At 42.8% G+C, this 19168-nt stretch overlaps 1 protein-coding gene across 3 annotated transcripts in view; it reads right to left on the bottom strand.

Annotated features, from left to right (window-relative positions):
• The window catches only part of LOC109914828 (polyadenylate-binding protein-interacting protein 2-like), a 92482-nt gene extending 75757 nt beyond the window's left edge, over nt 1-16725 (bottom strand). Inside the window, exon 1 of one of the 3 annotated variants that reach the window (XM_048605633.1) lies at nt 16622-16725. The gene's annotated coding sequence lies outside the window, so the exon portion shown is untranslated. Of the gene's footprint in view, nt 1-2981; nt 5659-16621 lie in introns of those variants that run through there. The other 2 variants (XM_048605626.1, XM_048605629.1) reach the window with 2 other exon arrangements.
• Nucleotides 16726-19168: the final 2443 nt, after the last annotated feature.

Below are 19168 nucleotides of genomic sequence, written 5' to 3'. Positions count from 1 at the left end.
AGGCTGAAATGGCCAATAAGGTAAATGAAAGTCCTAAGGAAGTGGGGGATGTGGGTACAATTACAATGTTTAAAAGACATTTAGACAAGTACATGAATAGCAAAGGTTTGAAGCGATTTGGGCCAGGTGCAGGCAGGTGGGACTAGTTTAGTTTGGGATTATGTTCAGCATGGATTGGTTGGACTGAAGGGTCTGTTTCCGTGCTGTATGACTCTATGACTTTATAAATCGTGTCTTCTCCACAAATGAATCTCAGAATAAGGGGTAACATATTTAACACAGAGAGAAGGAATTTCTTCTCTCAAGGTAGTGAAATCTGTGGAATTCTTTATTGCAGAGGATTGTCGAGGCTGGGTCAGCAAGGTTAAGATTGACAGATTTTTTTTAAAAACTAGTACAGGAATCAAGGTTATGGGAGTAAGGCAAAGTGTACTTGAGGATTATCAGATTAGCCACGATCTCATTGAATAGCAGAAAAGACTCCATAAGTCTAATGGTCTTAAGTGTTAAGGGTTATTCACTTTGCTAAGAGAAACAAAGTTGCAATGTATTTCTTATATGGTAATGAGATTGGAAGTGTTACATGTCCAAAAGGGTCCTTGGTACCTTTTTTGTTCATAAATCATTGAAAGCTAGCCTGCAGACGTAGCAAACAACTCAGAAGGAAATGTTAGTATTTATTGCAAGAGGATTTGAGTACTTTGGAAAATCTTGTTTCAATTGTATAGAAGGCTGGTGAGATCACATTTGGAGTATTTGATGCAGTTCTGTTCCGCTGGTCTGAGAAAGAATGCATTTGCCAAAGATAGGGTGCAGCAGAGTTTACTAGACTGATTCCTGGGATGGTGGGACTGTCCTGTGATCAGAAATTCAGTAAACTGGCCTCTATTTTCCAGACTTAAGAACAAATAGTAATCTGATTTAAACTTAAATTCTTAAAGGAATAGACAAACTAAGGATAGATAAACTATTTTCCCTGATTGTGGAGTCTAGAACCAGAGAACACAGTCTCAGGATAAAAAGTTTCATTTAAGACTGACACAAGAAGGAACTTCTTCTCAGGGCGATGGTGAATCTTTGGAACCTCTACCACAGTGGGCTGTGGAAATTGTCATTAATTAATTTCAAAATTGAGATTCCTAGTTACTGGTGATATCAGGGATAAGGGGATTACAAGGGAATATGGCTTAAAGTTTTTGAGAATATTTGTAGCTCGAGTTGTGGATGAGGTTGTAGACTTGCTCACTGAGCCAGTGTGTTTGATTGCAGATGTTTCGTCACCCTGCTAGGTAACACCATCCGTGCGCCTCCGGTGAAGCATTGGTGTTCTGTCCCGCTTGATATTTATATGCCTCGGTTTGCTGGGATGGTAGGCATCACTTCCGGTTCTGTTTTTCAGTGGTTGGTATAATTGCGTTCAGTTCAATGTGTCTGTTGATGGAGTTCCGGTTGGAATGCCAGGCTTCCAGGAATTCCCTGGCATGCCTCTATCTCTATACCCCTCTCACTTTGAGCCTGTACCCCTTTGTAATTCAAACTTCAACCCTGGGAAAAACCTCTAACTATCCACTCTATCTATGTCTCCCATAATTTTGTAAACCTCTATCAGGTCTCCTCTCAGCTGCCATCTTTCAAGTGAAAGCAATCCTAGTCTTTTTAGCCTTTCCTCACAGCCAATGCCCTAGAAAACAGGCAACATCATGGTGAACCTTCTCTACACTCTCTCCAAAACTTCGATGTCCTTCTGGTAGTGCAACATCCAATACCGCAAACAATACTCCAAATGCGGCCCATCAAGGGTTTTATATAGCTGCAACATGGTTGACCAATTCTTGTACTCCATGCCCTGGTCAATTAAGGCAAGCATGTCATATGCTTTCTTAATCACCTTGGCCACCTGTGTTGCCACTTCTGCCCAGATCCACCTATATGTTAATATTCCTAAGGCTTCTGCCATTTACAGTATAATTCACACCTAAATTTGATCCTCCAAAATGCATCACCTCGCATTTGTTTGGATTAAACACTATCTGCCACTTCTATGCCCAAGTCAACTATCTATATCCTGTTGTATCCTTTCACAATCATTGGGACTATCAGCAACTCCACCGATCTTCGTGTCATCTGCAAACTTGCTAATTAGACCACCCACATTTTCCTCCAGCTCATTTATATATACTACGAACAACAGAGGACCTGCAACTGATCCCTGTGGAACACCACGAGTTACTGATCTCCAGTCTGAAAAAATACCCTTCCCACTGCTACCCTCTGTCTTCCATGACCAAGCGAGTTTTGTATGACTCTGCTCCGAGTCAGAGAGAGAACGAACAGATAGATGCAAAAAGAAAGAAAATTATGTGGGCAAACAGACATATGAGAGATATATCAAGACAGAAAAAAAACGAGATAAAGGTTTACATGTACATGTACAGAATGAGATACACTTGGCAATACAGATAAAAGGACAGACACAAGCCAAAAGATACACTTAGTCGGGGAGATATTCTGGAGAGACATGTGCGGTGCAAGCTGATTAAAAAGTTGTTGTGAAAAATACGTAGTATAAGTGCAGCACACGTACTTAGTTTAGGATCAATAGGCATATTTGCACGTAGGGGAAGGCAGTTACACAGGAGTCACACACAGTGACTGGAAGGACAGAAGGTCTGGAATAGAGGACGTAACTTCAATAAAAGGGAAAATATTTGCAATTAGACTAATTATTATTATGTGTCACGACAGCCAGGCACGTTCGCCACCTGATCGGTGAACTGTAAATTAATACAGCTTGTGTAGTCTCCTTTTGTCTTACAATGATTCAAGATGAAGCAGACCAGCAATAAGGCATTGTTTAAACAGCTTAGAGGCTAGTTCATAATAAGTTATTACTCAAGACTCTTTGGAAATAAAGCAATTAAGTCACTAACAAGAAATTACAGTTACCAATATTAAAACTAATACAAATGAGACAAGATTACTTATAATAAAGTCCCAATGAATCTTCATGGTGTACCGTTTGGGTCCATTGATTGAATTCCTTGATGCTGAAGCAAGAGATTAACAAAGTCAGATCCAGCAGCTGTGATGGCTTCAGAAATTGGACAGTTGGTGTTTTCTTGTACAGGTGAAACAGTAGGACAGCAGATATTGGGATGGACAGAAGATGGCTCTCAAGTTCTGTGGCTTTAGGACTTTCACACTGCCAGACCTTTTTCCTTTGTCCTCCCTTGATCAAAACACCCCCTTCAGAGGTTGGTTCTCAAAGCTGCCTTCTTGGGACTTTTGCATGCTGGCTGTTCAACCAGGTTTCTTTGTATAGCTCAAAGTTCAAGATGGTGGTATACTAATTTTGAAGAATCACAGAATCCATAGAGCAAATAAGTAAATTGTGCCAAATCAGTGAAGCTCTTCCTCCCATCTGGTGTTTTTCTCCAAAGCTTGAATTCTCACATCTCTGTTTTATGTTTGCGAACTTCTGTATTTCAAGAGTCTTCACATACCTGGGCAGCTATCTCAATATTCGACTGACAAGTGAGAGAATAGCTGTATAATCAGCAGGCTTTTAGCTCAGACAAGGGTCACTGAACTCAGAATCTTGACTCTGCTCTCTTTCTCCATAGATGTTACCAGACTTGCTGAGTTTCACCAGCAATTTCTGTTTTGTGTCAGTTTTTTTTAAAAATGCTTTGGAATCTGGTTAGACTCAGCCTCTTTCAAATCCACAATGTCACAACTCTGCTTTGTCCATAGCAATTGCCTTAATAACCATATTAGATTCAAGTTAAAAATAATAACATTACAAAATAATCAGTAAACAATCCACAGATACAGCGGAATTTCTTCTCCAAACACCCACCAAACCAATTCCTGGAATTAATGGGCTGCGTAATGAGGAGGTTAGACAGACTACATTTGCATTTGCTGGAGTATAGAAGAATAAGAGGTGACTTGATTGAAACATATAACCTTAAGGGGTCTTGACAGTAGATGTGTAACGTATCTCCTTCCAGGAGAACGAGAACAAGGTATCTTTATTTTGAAAAAAACAGGGGACGCCCATTTAAAACAGAAATGATGTGAAATTCTCTCTCAAGAGAGTGGAATGTCTTTGGGACACTTCCTGAAAAGTTGGTGGAAGCAAAATCCATAAATATTTATAATGTAGAAATGAATACATTCTTGTTAAGCGAGGGGTGAAAGATTATCGGGGTGGGCAGGAATGTAGAAGGGAGATCTCAGAAATATTTAAGAATAATAGGGTTGTAAAAGTAGGGGATTTTAATTTTTCCATGTATTGACTGAGACTGCCATTGTATTAAAGACTTGGAAGGTGAGGATTTGTTAAATATGTTCAAGAAAAATTTTTCTATTAGTATGTAAATGTATCGACGAGGGAAGGTGCAATGTTTGACCTTCTCTTGGGAAATAAGGCAAGGCAAAGCAAATGACTTAAGCGTTAGTAGTGGAACACGTGGAGACTAGTGATCATAATTCTATCTGTTTGAAAGTAGCTATGGAAAAGGATAAGACTTCCGTACAAGTTAAAGTTCTTAATTGGAGTAAGGAAAATTTTAATGGTATAAGACAAGAACTTTCAAAAGTTGATTGGAGTAGATTGTTCGCAGGTAAAGGGACCATTGACCAGAGGGAGGCTTTCAAAAGCTTGATAATGAGAGTTCAGAGGCATTATGTTCCTGTTAGAGTGAAGGGTAAAGCTAATAAGAGTAACAAACAATGGATGACAGATATTGAGGTTCTTGTCAAGAAGAACAATGAGTCATACATTAGATACAGACGACTGGGATTAAATAAACTTTTTTTACTCATTCGCGGGATGAGGGTATCACTAGCTAGGCAGCATTTATTGCCCATTCCTATTTGCCCAAGGGCTGTTCAGAGTCAACCACATTGCTGTGGGTCTGGACTCACATAGGGCAGACCAGGTGAGGATGGCATTTTCCTTTCCTAAAGGACCATTAGTGAACCAGATGGGTTTTTACAACAATCGGCAATGGATTCATGATCATAATTAGACTCTTCATCCCAGATATTTATTAAATTCAAATTCCACCTTCTGCCGTGGCAAGAATTGAACCCAGGTCCCCAGAACACTATCTGGGTCAATAGGTTTAACGATCCAACGATAATACCACTAGGCCATCGCCTTCCCAAAGTAGAAGAGTATAAAGAATGAACAGCATAAAAAGTGCAGGGACATTCTTAAGAAGGAAGTCAGAAGGGCAAAGAGGGAAATGAGAGCCTTGGCAGAGGCAGGGAATGATTAGGGATAGTCAGCATGGTTTTGTGGAAGATAAATTTGTGTCTCAAACTTGACTGAGTTTTTTTTTTGAACAATGAAGGGAGAGTGATGTATATGGACTTCAGTAAAGTCTTCAACAAGGTAGCCTAATTAGTAAAGTTACATCACATTGAGTCCAAGGTGACCTTGCCAATTGGATACAAAATTGGCTTGACGGTAGACAACAAAGGGTGGTGGTGGTGGAGTGTTGTTTTTCAGACTGGAGACCTGCGACCAGTGGCGTTCCACAGGGATCGGTACTGGGTCGACTTGTGTTTGTCACTCACAAAGTCATACAGCCAGACATTCAGCACGGAAACAGACCCTTCGGTCCGACTCGTCCATGCCGACCAGATAGCCTATATACATCTAGTCCCATTTGCCAGCATTTGGCCCATAACCCTCTAAACCCTTCCTATTCATGTAACCATCCAGGTGCCTTTTAAATGTCGTAATTGTACCAGCCTCCACCACTTCCTCTGGCAGCTCATTTCATACACACACCACCTTCTGCGTGAAAAAGTTGCCCTTATGTCCCTTTTAAATCTTTCCCCTCTCACCTTAAACCTATGCCCTCTAGTTTTGTACTCCCCCTAACCTGGGGAAAAGACCTTGTCCATTTACCGTATACATGCCCCTCATGATTTTATAAACCTCTCTAAGGTCACCCCTCAGCCTCTAATGCTCCAGGGAAAATAGCCCCAGCCTATTCAGCCTCTCCCTGTAATTCAACCCCTCCAAACCTGGCAACATCCTCGCAAATCTTTTCTGAATCCTTGTGAAACCTAGTTTCACAACATCCTTCCTGTAGCAGGGAGACCAGAGTTGCACGCAAGTCTCCAAAAGGGGCTAAACCATTATCCTGTACAGCCGCAACATGACCTTACAACTCCCATAAACAATATGGATGAGAATATGGAGGCATGGTTAGTAAGTTTGCGGATCACACAAAAATTGGTGGTGTAGTGGACAGTGAAAAAGGTTGTCTTAGAGTACAACTGGACTTTGATCAGATGGGCTGAGGGGTGGCAGATGGACCTTAATTTGGATAAATGTCAGGTGTTGCATTTTTGCAAGGCAAATGAGGGCAGAACTTATACACTTAATGGTGGGATCCTGGGGATTGATACTGAACTAAGAGACCTTGGAGTGCAGGTTCATAGTTCCTTGAAGGTAGACATGGTAGTGAAGGTGGTGCTTGGTACACTTGCTGTAATAGTCATGCATTAAGTAGAAGAGTTGCTGTGTCATGTGATAGCTGTACAGGACATTGGTTAGGCCTCTTTTGGAACATCGTATTCAATTCCGATTTCCCTGCTATAGGAAAGATGTTGTTACATTTGAAAGGTTGCAGAAAAAAGATTTACTAGGATGTTGTTGGAAATGGTGGGTTTGAGTTATAAAAAATAGGCTGGGACATTTTTCCCCATCAGAGCATATAGGAGGTTGAAGGGCGACCTTCGAGTTTTATAAAATCATGACGGGTATAGCTAAGATGAATAACAAGGGTCTTTAGCCTTGGGTGGGGTAGTTCAAAACTAGGGGGCATATTTTTAAGGTGAGAGGAGAAAGTTTTAAAAAGGACATGAGCGGCAACACTTTTTTTAAAAACAGTGATTCGTGTGTGTAATGAACTGCCAGAGGAAGTGGTAGATGCAGGTAGTTACAACATTTAACAGACATTTAGATAAGTACACCAATAGAAAAGGTTTGGTATGATATGGGCCAAAAGCAGGCAAGTGGGACTAGTTTAATTTGGGAACATGGTCAGCGTTTCACCGAAGGGTCTGTTTCGCTGTTATGTGACTGTATGATAATTAAGGCAATAGGGTTGGATGAACCTGTCTCACCTGCTCAGTGTCATTATTGTACTAGAACAATTAAGCTAGAGGATTAAACGGCCGACATACAACTTGGCAAAAGGTGATGTTGGTTCTGAAATACAGGACTTTGCAGCCAGGATCTTGTTAATGGACATAGCAACAGCTGAGGGCAATATACTCAGATGCTTAAACAAAATGGAATGAACTGAGTTGGCTCAAGACTGGCATCAGTAATGGGAGTAACCAGCACAAGGACAGCAAGGAGTCATTTACCTTAGCATTTCTGCTGGAAAGATTTAAAAACTACTCAGGTTGAAAGAATGAGGTCTAGGCCCGAAACGTCAGCCTTCCTGCTGCTCTGATGCTGCTTGGCCTGCTGTGTTCATCCAGCTCCACACCTTGTTATCTCAGATTCTCCAGCATCTGCAGTTCCTACTATCTCAGGTTGAAAGAATACTCGGTACTTTTGATAAGGCAATGGCAATAATCAAGGGTGATGTTAATCTACTCAAACTGGAAAAATCAACTTGGTAATAGTAGCCTGATAACTTCAGAACGCTTTTGAGACAGTTTCTTAGAGCAGCATGTTATCAACAAGAAAGCAGGCTGCACTAGAGTGGATAGTGTAATGTGACAGGTTTACTTAATGACCTCAGAGAAAGGCACTTCTAGGTAACAATGATCAAAATACGGATGAAATAATGCCCAGTTTGAAAAGTATTATTATAAACATAAATAAAAGCAACATATGGGTATGAAAGCTGAGCAAGATGAAGAGAATTGGAATGTTAAGTTAGGAGAGTAGCAGCCATTTAAAGGGATATTTCAGAATACGCAGAAGTATATTTTGAAGACGAGGGCTGACTATCCATACATTTAACTAAAGAGGTTAAGGAGAAAATCAAACTTAAGGACGAAGCATATAATTGCACAAGGGGAGTGAGCAAGTCAGACGATGGGCAGACTACAAAGAATAACAGAATAACTAAATGGTTAATCAGGATAAATAAATTAGAATAAAGAAAGGAAGCTCACTGGATGCAGAGTTTCTGCAGATATCTAAGTGAGTGAAAAGTAAAGTGAGAATTGGTCCTTTAGGGCGAGAATGAGGAGTTAATAAAAAAAAAGTAACAGGTTGAGCAAGTGGGCAAAAACCAGGCAGATGGATTATCATATGGCAAAATGTGAGATTATGCACTTTGGCAGGAAGAATAGAGGAGCTGAATATTATTTAAATGGAGTAAGACTGCAGAAACCTACAGTTCAGCAGGGAATAGGGAAGGCAAATGGAACGTTGTCCTTCACACATTGCCCGTGATAATATATTGTCACAATATATATTGGTCCCACACATGTCACTGCCAGTTTGTGGAACAAGATGCAAATTAACTTATGTCTAAGCCGCTACCTTAGGGAGTGTTCGTTGTAGTTGATTGTCACAACCCTTCAACAATGGGTAAAGATAGAAGGTGCAGCGCTAAGAAAACATGTTGCAGTATTATGCCAGGTGTTAAAATAGAAGTGATAAAGTGAAGAGAAGTGAACATACGATTGATATTGGGTGCTGTTTGAATCTTCCTCCAACAAGTGTATATACAAGTGTAAAAAATGCTGATGAAATAGAATATAAAGCTAAGGATCTTCTAAATCATCCAGAGGTTAAAATAACAAGGCAAAGACATGTTATTAGAAAAAAAAACATGAAATGATCATTAACCCATGATGCCAGCAATCTGCATAACAAGAATGCTCTGATTAACTTAACCTCCATTCAGGAGAAGATCCTAAGCTTGTATGAGGACCTGAAAAAGGACATGGGAGAGGAAGAAACATTGAGAGAGAAACCTTTCAAGGCTGCCCTCGAGTTAGAACTATATCATGTCTGAAATTTGTATGTTAAAATGCTTGGAGAATCAGCTGGTGCAAATGGAAATTATCAAGATGGCAGCAGAGTAGCAGCGCTGAGTTTGGAGCTCATTCATCTGCTTTGTTTCTTGTTACTTTCGCTCTTTTTCCTTCCTCCCCTCTCTTTAAAAGTCTTGGTCTGTGTCTTTGGCAGGGCGAGTGTGGGCCTGATCTCCCATGCACATGTGGCAGATTGGAGGCAGCAGTGGCAGTCAGAAAGGCAGCAGCGGCCCCTCCTGACAATCGGTGGCAGCAGTGACAAAGGTAATCGATGGAGCATACCCCAGTCCAGGGCTAGCCCAGGGGGATAAAATTTTAAAATCTGGAATTTTTTCCTTTCCTTTCAGACAAGGAGTTTAAGATCAGGGCATTTTTCTTTATCTTGGGCTCTGTGCCTTTTACTTTTTTTTAAATTCTGGTTTTGTATTTTGTATTTTAAGATGGTGCCATAGAATCATGGCTTTGTACACTTTTTACTGTAGACCTGTGATCCTGCAGAAGTGACTATTAAAATAAAATCTATTCTAAATTCTGCAGAAGTGTTTCTAGTAAAACTTAAGAAAATCGTCGAGCGCAGCTATGATCCTAGCCAGTGTTTAACACTGATGAAATTGGGTTGTATTGGATCTAGGACATTTCTGTAAGCAAGACGACTGCTCCTGCCTTCAAGATCTCAAAGCATCAGCTAACTCTGCTTGTAGGATGCAACACTGACGGCAATACGAAATTTAAGCCATTGTTCATGTACAGGAATGAAAATCCACAGGTGCTGAAAAATACTAAAATCCCAGCTTCCTCCAAGATGGAAAGCTCGGCGTACGGCCTAGATAATGAGGCATATCTTCCGTGAGTGGTTGGTTAATTATTTTGTGCCAGAAATTAAAAAGTACAGTGAGGGAAATAATCTTCCTTTCAAGACTTATTTTATGTTACATAACGCTCATGCCCACGACCTGGATTTCAAACAGTTGCATTCAAATATCAAAAGTTCTGTTTATACTGCCAAGGACAACATTGTTAATGCAGCCTATGGACAATGGTATTATTGCATGCTTCAAAGGTTATCATTTGAGGAAGACATTCCACAAGCTGATACACGAACCTGATGACAACATCAAATTCATAGACCAGGAATTCTGGGAAGATGTTCAGCATTACTGGCTGGCTCTTCTTGGAACAAAATCTTGAATCACAATGAATGGTTCATAGAAGAAAACATATCCTGATGTTGTGCATTCCTTTGAGGGGTGCAGAGACGTACGTGGTGAAATCGTTCAACTAGCAAAAGGAAGTGGGCTTCCAAAAAGGAGAAAATGACGTCAATGAGCTATTGGAGACACATAGTATGTCTCTAAGCAATGAACATCTTGCTGAATCAGTTAAGCATTTGTCTTCAAAAGAAAGTATGGAATTGAAGGATGATTCTTCTCAATAGAGGCACTTCATTAGGTCCTGTTCTAAGAAATCTGTTTCACCATTTCGAAACTACATTATCCAGAAACACGACATTCTTTTGGACTTCTGAAAAGTCAGCACAAATGTTAAGAGATTCTTTGGCATGCTATGAAACTTTACATGCAAAACTGCAAGTAGGAAATCAGGCAACCTTGGATTCTTTCTACAAAAAGGAACCAAAGCAACACCAACCATACTCGGATGAACTTCAAATAGGACCATCTGGCACTTAGTGAAGGAAACTGCTGAGCCTACCACTTCTAATAGACAAAGTGGTGCTGAAAAAGAATGATATCAGTAAGATGGCAGTTGATGAACTCCAAGTATATGCTCGTGCATAGTGCATACTTTGGTTGTTCACTACAAAGCGCAACATTTCCCTGGGATAGTCCCTAACACTAACTTATTCCATTGGTTCTTATGGGAGAAGTTGCCATGATATGAGTTGAATAGGAGATTTTAAACATTTTTACAGTCCCTAGCCACCTCATATATATTATTCTTATGGGGAAGAATCTTCAATATAATACATGACATAAGTTGCACTTTTCCAGTACATATCCCCAACATGCATCAAGGACCCCTCTATTTCAAAAGGAATGGAATATAAAAGTACAGAGGTTTTGCCAGAACTATACAAGGAGCTAGTCAGGTCATAGCTGGGATACTGAACGGTTATGGATCCCTTATCTAAGTAAAGATATACAGACATTGGAGGCAGTCCAAAGTAGTAGTTGAGGACCATCAAATCAGTCACATTCTCAGCAAATACCAGGTATGGAGGGACTGTCCTATGTGCAGAAATTGAAAACATTGTGCTTGTCCTCGTTGGAATGTAGAAAAAGACAGGCAACCTGATTGAAATATACAGATTGTTGGGGGACTTGATTGAGCAGATGAGGAAAGATCACTTCCCCTTGTGGGAGAGTCTAGGACCAGAGGGAATAATCTTAGAATAAGGCCAATTTAAGACAATTGAGGAGGAATATCCTTGAGGGTTGTGAAACTGTGGAATTCTTTAGTAGTGAGGGCTGTTGAGGCTGGATCATTAAGTATATTCAAGGCCGAGGCAGGACAGATTTTTAATAGAGGGAATAGAGAGTCAAAGGAAACAGGCAGGAAAAAGTAGTTGAGAATCATCAAATCAGTCTCATTCTCATTGAGTGGCCAACTTCTGCTTCTATGTCTTACAGTCTGATTGTATAGGCAAATCCTAGTGCGTCTACCTTTAAATCAGGAGACTGAAGGAAGAAATGAATTTGGTCAAATTATGATCACTAGGGAAGCAATGCTGAGCAAGTTGATGAAGCTTCCTGTTGAGAAGTATTTCAGTACAGATGGACTTCATGATAGGTTTTAAAAGAGATGGCGAATGAAATGGACGTGGTTTTCAAACTTATTTGACTCTGGAAAGATTTCATTAGCAAAGTAACAAATAAAACCCTTCTTCTCAAAATGGGAGAGAAGCAGGAAACAGGAAAATGCAGGGCAGTAGCTTGATATATTGCTGTGCGAAAGGTGTCTGAGTCTATCATTAAGGTGGATATAACTGGGCACTTGCAGAAAAATCAGAATAATAAGGAAGAGTCAGCAATGGTTTTGTCAAAAAGAAATGAACCAAGTTATGGAAGTCTTTAAAAGGTGCTGTGGATAAAGTGAAGCCCAATGACAAACTTCTATTTCTAAAAGACATTTCACAAGGTTTCACAAAATGAAAAGCTTATTGGGCAAAGTCGGAGCTTGTGGTATAAAGGGTAACATTATAGCATGGACGGAAGATGGCTTGGCGAGCAGACAACAGAGCATGCGTGCTAATTCTTTTTCAGATGGCAGGATGTCATAAGTGCAGTCCTCCATGCATCTGTGCTGGGCCAATTTTTTTAAAAATTTATGTCAATGACTTGGATATGGGGATCAAAGGCCTGGTGGTTAATTCTGCAGATGATAATGATATGTGGAAAATTATATTGGGAAAATATCAAAACATTTATACTCGGCCTGCATCCTTGTTAAGTGAGTGGGCAAAAGATTTGACAGGTAGCAAATAATTGGGGAAAATTCAAAATTGCTCACGAGTAGAAAAAAAGGAGAATTATGACAGAATTCCAAGGTACAAAGATCTAGATTTTGCAATGAGTCACAACAGGTTAGTATACAGGTACAGCAAGTGATTAAACAAGGCTAACATGTCCATCCTGGGCCTCCTCCAGTGTCATAATGACGCCACCCGGAAACTGGAGGAGCAGCACCTCATATTCCGCCTTAGGAGCCTACAACTCAATGGTCTCAATGTGGACTTTACTAGTTTCAAAATCTCCCCATCCCCAGCCGTCATCCCATGACCAACCCTCCCTCTCATCCTCACCTCCTTGACCTGTCCGTCTTCTCTCCCAACTATTTGCGCCTCCCACCTCACTGACCAATCCCCAACACTGCCTACCTGCACTCAACCATCAACTTCCCACCTACCTTCCGCAGCCCCACTCCTCCTCTTTCTATTTATTTCAGTGCTCCCTTCCCCGTCCCCCATTTCTGAAGAAGGGTACTGACCCGAAACGTCAGCTTTCCTACTCCTCTGATTCTGCCTGGCCTGCTGTGCTCCTCCAGCTCCACACTGTATTATCTCTTGACTCCAGCATCGGCAGTTCTTACTATCCCTAATAAAATGCTGTCCTTTATTTTCAGAAAAGTAAATGTTAACAGTGACAATGTTCTGTATTTATACAGTTTTAGTCTCCTTATTTAAAGAGAAGAGTGGAACTGCATTGTGGTGCTTTGGAGAAAATTGGCAGCCAGAAGGAATGTACTGTCACGATGTTTTTGTGAAGGATTGAACTGCGTGCACAACTCTCTAATCTCTTGCAGTATTAGACAAAATGGACAGACCAGGCTTGTTTTTAGTGAAGTTTAGAAGAGCAAGAGGTGATTTGATTGAGGTCTATAAAGATCCCTAATGGTTTTGACAAGGTGGATCTGAAAGAGATATATTCCATTGATCTGATTTATTATTGTCACATGTACCAAGATAGCAAAAAGTATTGTACCGTGTGCTAACAAGACAAATCATACCTTACACAAGTACATCAGGGTAAGAGAACAGAATGTAGAATATAGTGTTACAGCTACAGAGAAGGGGCAGAGAAAGATCAATTCTAATAGACAAGAGGCCAGTTCATAAGTCTGATAACAGCGGGGAAGAAATTGTTCTTAGATCTGTTGGTACTTGTTTTCAAAAACTTTTCTATCTTCTGCCCGATGGAAGAGGATGGAAGCGACTATAACCGGGGTGCGAGGGCTTGATTATGTTGGTTGCTTTCCCGAGGCAGTGGCAAGTGTAGGCGGAGTCAGGGGAAGGAAGGCTAGTTTTCGTGACGAACTAGACTGCGTTCTCAACTCTAATTTCTGTCAGTATTGGACAGAGCAGTTGTCATGTCAAGCTGTAATGCATCTGGATAGGATGCTTTCTATGGTGCATCTATAAAAATTGACTTTTTTGACAAGTCCAGAACTAGGAGAGAACAAGGTGCAGGACTGGATGAACACAGCAGGCCAAGCAGCATCTGGTTTAAAATTCCAAGATGGCAACGACAGAGTAAGCAGTGTTCAAGGTGCTCAGGATTCGTCTACTCCATCCACTTCTCCTTTTCCCTCTTTTATCATATTTTTTGGTGGAAAGTGGTATGAAGGCATCACTTTCGGAGTCTGGAACATGGCAGCAGCTGATAAACCTGGAGTGGGACTCTGTCAAATGATGGAGAGGCAGCTCGTGAGCCCAGAGTGGGACCTGGTGTTACAGCAGCAAAGCAGTTGGTGATCCTGGAGCAGGACTCTGGACATATAGGCCAGACCAGGTAAGGATGGCTGTTTCCTTCCCAAAAGGACATTAGTAAACCAGATGGGTTTTTCCAACAATCGAAAATGGATTCACAGTCATCATTGGATTCTTAATTCCAGATACTTATTGAATTCAAATACCACCATCTGTCATGGTGGGATTCAAACCCAGGTCGCCAGAACGTTATTTGGTTCCCTGGATTAACAGTCCAGCAATAATACCACTAAGGCCATCGCCTCCCCCATTTATGGCATCATTGAATATTTTTAAGGCAGTGGTACTTGATTCTTGCTGGACAAAGTAATCAAAGATTATCGGGGTGAGGGGGTGGGGAGTTGGGGGGTTAGATGGGAATGTGCATTCTGAATGCAAACAGATCAGCCATGATTGTACTGAATAGTGGAGCAGGCTCCAACGACTGAATGGCCTACTTCTGCTCCTAATTCATTTGCTCATATGTCTTCTGCACTCTTGCTGGATTTAACGATCACTGGGGATGCAGATGTCCATGGGCCCATCACCTACTATCCGTTGCTTCTTTATCTTTTTGATGGATGATCCGTGCATGCAGAGCTTCAAGCTGATTCTTCGGATCTGAAAATCGAGAGCTCCTGTCCCTCATATACTACTTCCACTGTTCAGCATGCTTATAATCCTATGTCATTGTTTTATTTGGTTGGCTCTAATTTTTAGATACATAGTGCAAAAGCAAGTGTAAAGCTGCACATTCTTCATTCAATTCACATGGTTCATCTGACTGTATGGTTGTTAGGAATGAAGGTTATGCCAGGCCAGAAGGTTTTTATGTTGAAATAGTTCGGCTGCTGTCAATGGGGTCGGCATGGATGTCGAACTGTAAGCTGCCACTGTTAATACATCCAAACTTGCACTGTAATAGCACCACACACAGCAAAATGTTGAGTGCCCTTGCTGTGGACATCAGAATTTGGTTTCCAATAAAAAAAAACTGATGTTCAAACATGTAAGAGACAGCAATCCTACCAAAAACTGGACAGGACCCGCAGATACAATACACAAGCATATGAACAAACTGTAATCAACGAATAATTTATAACATAAAAGTGGCACAAAGTATCCACATCCTGTCATACTTTCCTACAGAGGTAGTTTCAAGAACCAAATACAACAAAAAGATAAGTTTCTAAATATACATACATACTTTGACAGATGAAAACACAAAATTGAGCACACAGCCACGTGCTGTACGGAGCCAAATAAATACCGCACTCGGATTTTAGCTGTGTGTGTATGTTTTTGGCAGGGTGAGGGGGGTGGGTCCAGAATGTGTATGCACAGGAGGTGGTGTACATACGTTCCATGGTGAGTAGAGGTTAGAAGGAAAGGAGAAGGACGAAAACAACAAGGGAAGCGTGAGGGTGGTTGGGGGAAGAGAGAGCAGTGGGGGTGGTGAGACATGTGGGGTGGATGGGAAGAAGGAGAGATTGGTGGATGTGGGGGTAAGAGTGGTTTGCCAAGTGGGAGAGGAAGGGAGGAGGGTAGGTGTGAAAGGCGAACGGAAAGGGTTGGTGTGGTGGGGGAGATTGGTGTGGGGATGGTAGAGGGAAGTTGGTGTGGGAGGGTGGGGAGAGTGGCATTGGGATGGGGGGGTCAGAGGAGGTTGGTATGGGGAGGGGGTGCAGAGGGAGTTTGTTGTAGGGAGGGGGGGGTTTGGTGTGGGAGTACTGTGTGGGAGGGGTGAGTCAGTTGGTATGGCAGGGGATTGTTGTGGGAGGGGGAGTACAAGGTTGGTGCAAGAGAGGAGGGTGTTGATGTGGGACAGAGGGCCTTGGTGTGGCGGTGGCGGGGGCCGGGGGGAGATGGTGGTGCTGGGGGATGGAAGGGAGAGGGTTGCTTTGGGAAGAGAGTTAATGTGGGGGGGGACACAGAGAGGGTTAGTATGGGAGGGGAAGTTGGGTGGTGTGGCACAGAGGGCCTTGGTGTGGAAGGATTAGTGTGGGGGCGGAATTGGCGTGTTGGTGGCTGGGGGATGGAAGGGGGAGGGTTGCTTTGGGGCAAGAGTTGGTGTGGGGGGGTGGGTAGGGCATGGTGTGGGGGGAGTAGCTTCCCATTACGGGCGACAATATACCCCCGGGAAAAGAGGGGGCCGAAGGGGGGAGATCATTTAATCTCTAATGAGCAGCAACACCGAGTTGGGTTTGGGGGGGGGGGGAATGGGAACAACCTCACTTAGGAAAGAATAATACTAAACGTGCTTATAACCTCCCCCGCCTCCCAAACACCCACCATCGCAGAACAATTCAAGCAGCCTTAAGGATTTACCTCTCGTCGGCCACGTTTAAAAACCCTTTCTCTTATGTATGTATGTATCTCTCTCTCAGCAGCAGGCAGACGACCGTGCACGAGCACAAACGGACTCCCCAGCTCGAGCGCCCGCACCAGCCCGGGGAGAGATAGCAAAGTAGGTCCTCCCGCCTCCTCCCAGCTTCGATTGGACAGTCTACACCGATGCCCCGTTTACTTTTGTTACATTGGTCAGTTTGGACGTCGATCATCTGTGGGCGGGCCGGTAGTGAAGGTCTCGCATTTCGGTTGGTTAGACAGACCGTCCATCAAAGGACGCCACGCCCGTCACTCCATTGGTCAATCCGTCTGTTACTCCGGGAGGGGGGGTTGGCGGATGTGGACCGCCCCTCGTTCTGATTGGACATGGGAAACATCAATCATGGACAGCAAACAGGAGGGAGGTGGGTCTGTTTTTGTTTCGTGCGAACCAATTAAGAAGCGCGGCTGCGGCCCCGCCTCCTGCGTGGCCCTGCCCACTTTTCCAGCCATCCGCCATTATCAATGGACGTTGTCGTGCGAGGAGGTGGTTGATACATGGTGGGATCGTTCGTTTGGATAGGTTTTTTATTATTCGTAAATTTTAATCACTCAGTGGCTTGATTTGCTGGTGGAAAGTAAAGGTTGAAATTGTTGGTATTGTTTCATGAGATGGTCTTGCGCTGTTTTATTTTGTATTGTTTATTGTTATCAGCCTTTCGTTGAGAAAGTGGGCCGCTCAATTTGGGTGGAGCGGGCTTGGGTCCCACCCACGTTAGGACATGATTGGCCGGTTCCGCAGGCTGATCTTAATTCTGATTCGTTTGTCCGGGATTGCTCCTTCCCCCTAGTGGCCAGCTACATCCATAACATCAGGAGGATGTGAGATAACCAGGTGTGGAGCTGGATGAACACAGCAGGCCAAGCAGCATCAGAGGAGCAGGAAGGCCTGCTGAAAGCAGAAAATGAAGAAGGGTCTAGGCCCGAAATGTCAGCTTTCCTCCTCCTCCTCCTCCTCTGATGCTGCTTGGCCTGCTGTGTTCATCCAGCTCCACACCTTGTTATCTCAGATTCTCCAGCATCTGCAGTTCCTACTATCTCTGAAACATGAGGAGGATGCTCGGCTGGCCGGTATCGCCCCTAGTGGGAGGCGGAGGAATCGGCTTGCGGGGTAGAAACACCACATAGAGGTTTGGAGTGGAACAGCAACTCTCAAAATGTAGAAATTCGCCAGAGGTCATTAGACAGGAGCATCCAAGTAAACGTTCAAATCTTCTACGTTCACTGGACACTATTTTGTCCACACCAAGCCCCTCCCCACTCAAGATCCAAATCTGAACAGTGACGAATCAGAAAGTAAAAGGGTATTCAGCACAAGGGAAAAGCATGAGGTTAAAGAGAGAGTGACGGTAGGAGATTATAGTGAAAGGACTTGGAAGGAGGCATGCTGTGGTGTTAGTGATGCCCTGCAGCAACAACCCAAGGTTCTGTTGACAGCATCTTCCAAATCTTCATTCTCCAGTGCCTAGAATGACAAGGGCGCCAGATATTTTTCTTTATTCGTTCACAGGATGAGGGCTAGGCCAGCATTTATTGCCCAGAGAGCTGTGGGTCTGGAGTCACATGTAGCCCAGACTTGGTAAGGATGGCAGTTTCCTTCCCTAAAGGACATTACTGAACCAAATGGTTTTTCCCAATCGACAATGGATTCATGGTCATCACTAGATTCTTAATTCCAGATATTTATTGAATTCAAATTCCACCATCTGCTGTGGTGAGATTCAAACTCAGGTTCCCAGAATGTTATCTGGGCCTCTGGATTAACAGTCCAGTGATAGTACTACTAGGCCATTGCCTCCCCTGAGCACCACCATTGTTCCTTCACTGTCTCTGGATCAAAATCCTCAAATACCACCCCCCTGCCACGCTTCTGCCAGCAACAGAATTATCTGCTTACAGCACATGGACTGCAGCAATTAAAGAAGGCAGTTCATCACCACGAACCCAAGAGCAACTATGGATGGACAATATATGCTTTCCCAGCCAGTGGTGTCCATGTCCCATGAATGAATGAGAAAAGCAATTCAACAGAGGTCCATAAGTGGAGCAAACAAAAACAGAAATTACTGGAGAAACTTGGCACATCTGTGAGCATTGAATCCCTACAGAGTGGAAGAAGGCCATTTAGCCCATATGAGTCCACACCAACCCTCTGAAAACCATCCTACCCCATCTCTGTAACCTTGCATTTCCCCTGGCCAATCCACCGAACCTGCACATCTTTGGACTGTGGGAGGAATCTGGAGGAAGCCCACGCCGACACAGGGATAATGTGGAAACTCCACACAGACAGTCACCTGAGGGTGGAATCAAACCGGGGTCTCTGGCGCTTTGAGGCAGCAATGCTAACCACTGAGCCACCATGTTGCCTCTATCTGTGATGCAAAACCAGAATTAACGTTTCAAATTCAGAGACCCTTTTTCAGAATCATAAGTGGAACAATCGGAGAGTAATAGAAAGTATATGACACAGCAATCGGCAATGCT

The sequence above is a fragment of the Rhincodon typus genome, chromosome 1 (assembly GCF_021869965.1).
Source record: "Rhincodon typus isolate 14 chromosome 1, sRhiTyp1.1, whole genome shotgun sequence".
In the NCBI taxonomy this organism is placed as follows: Eukaryota; Metazoa; Chordata; class Chondrichthyes; order Orectolobiformes; family Rhincodontidae; genus Rhincodon; species Rhincodon typus.
The sequence above is the reverse complement of the archived record's forward strand: the minus strand, read 5'-3'. Positions and strand labels throughout refer to the sequence as shown.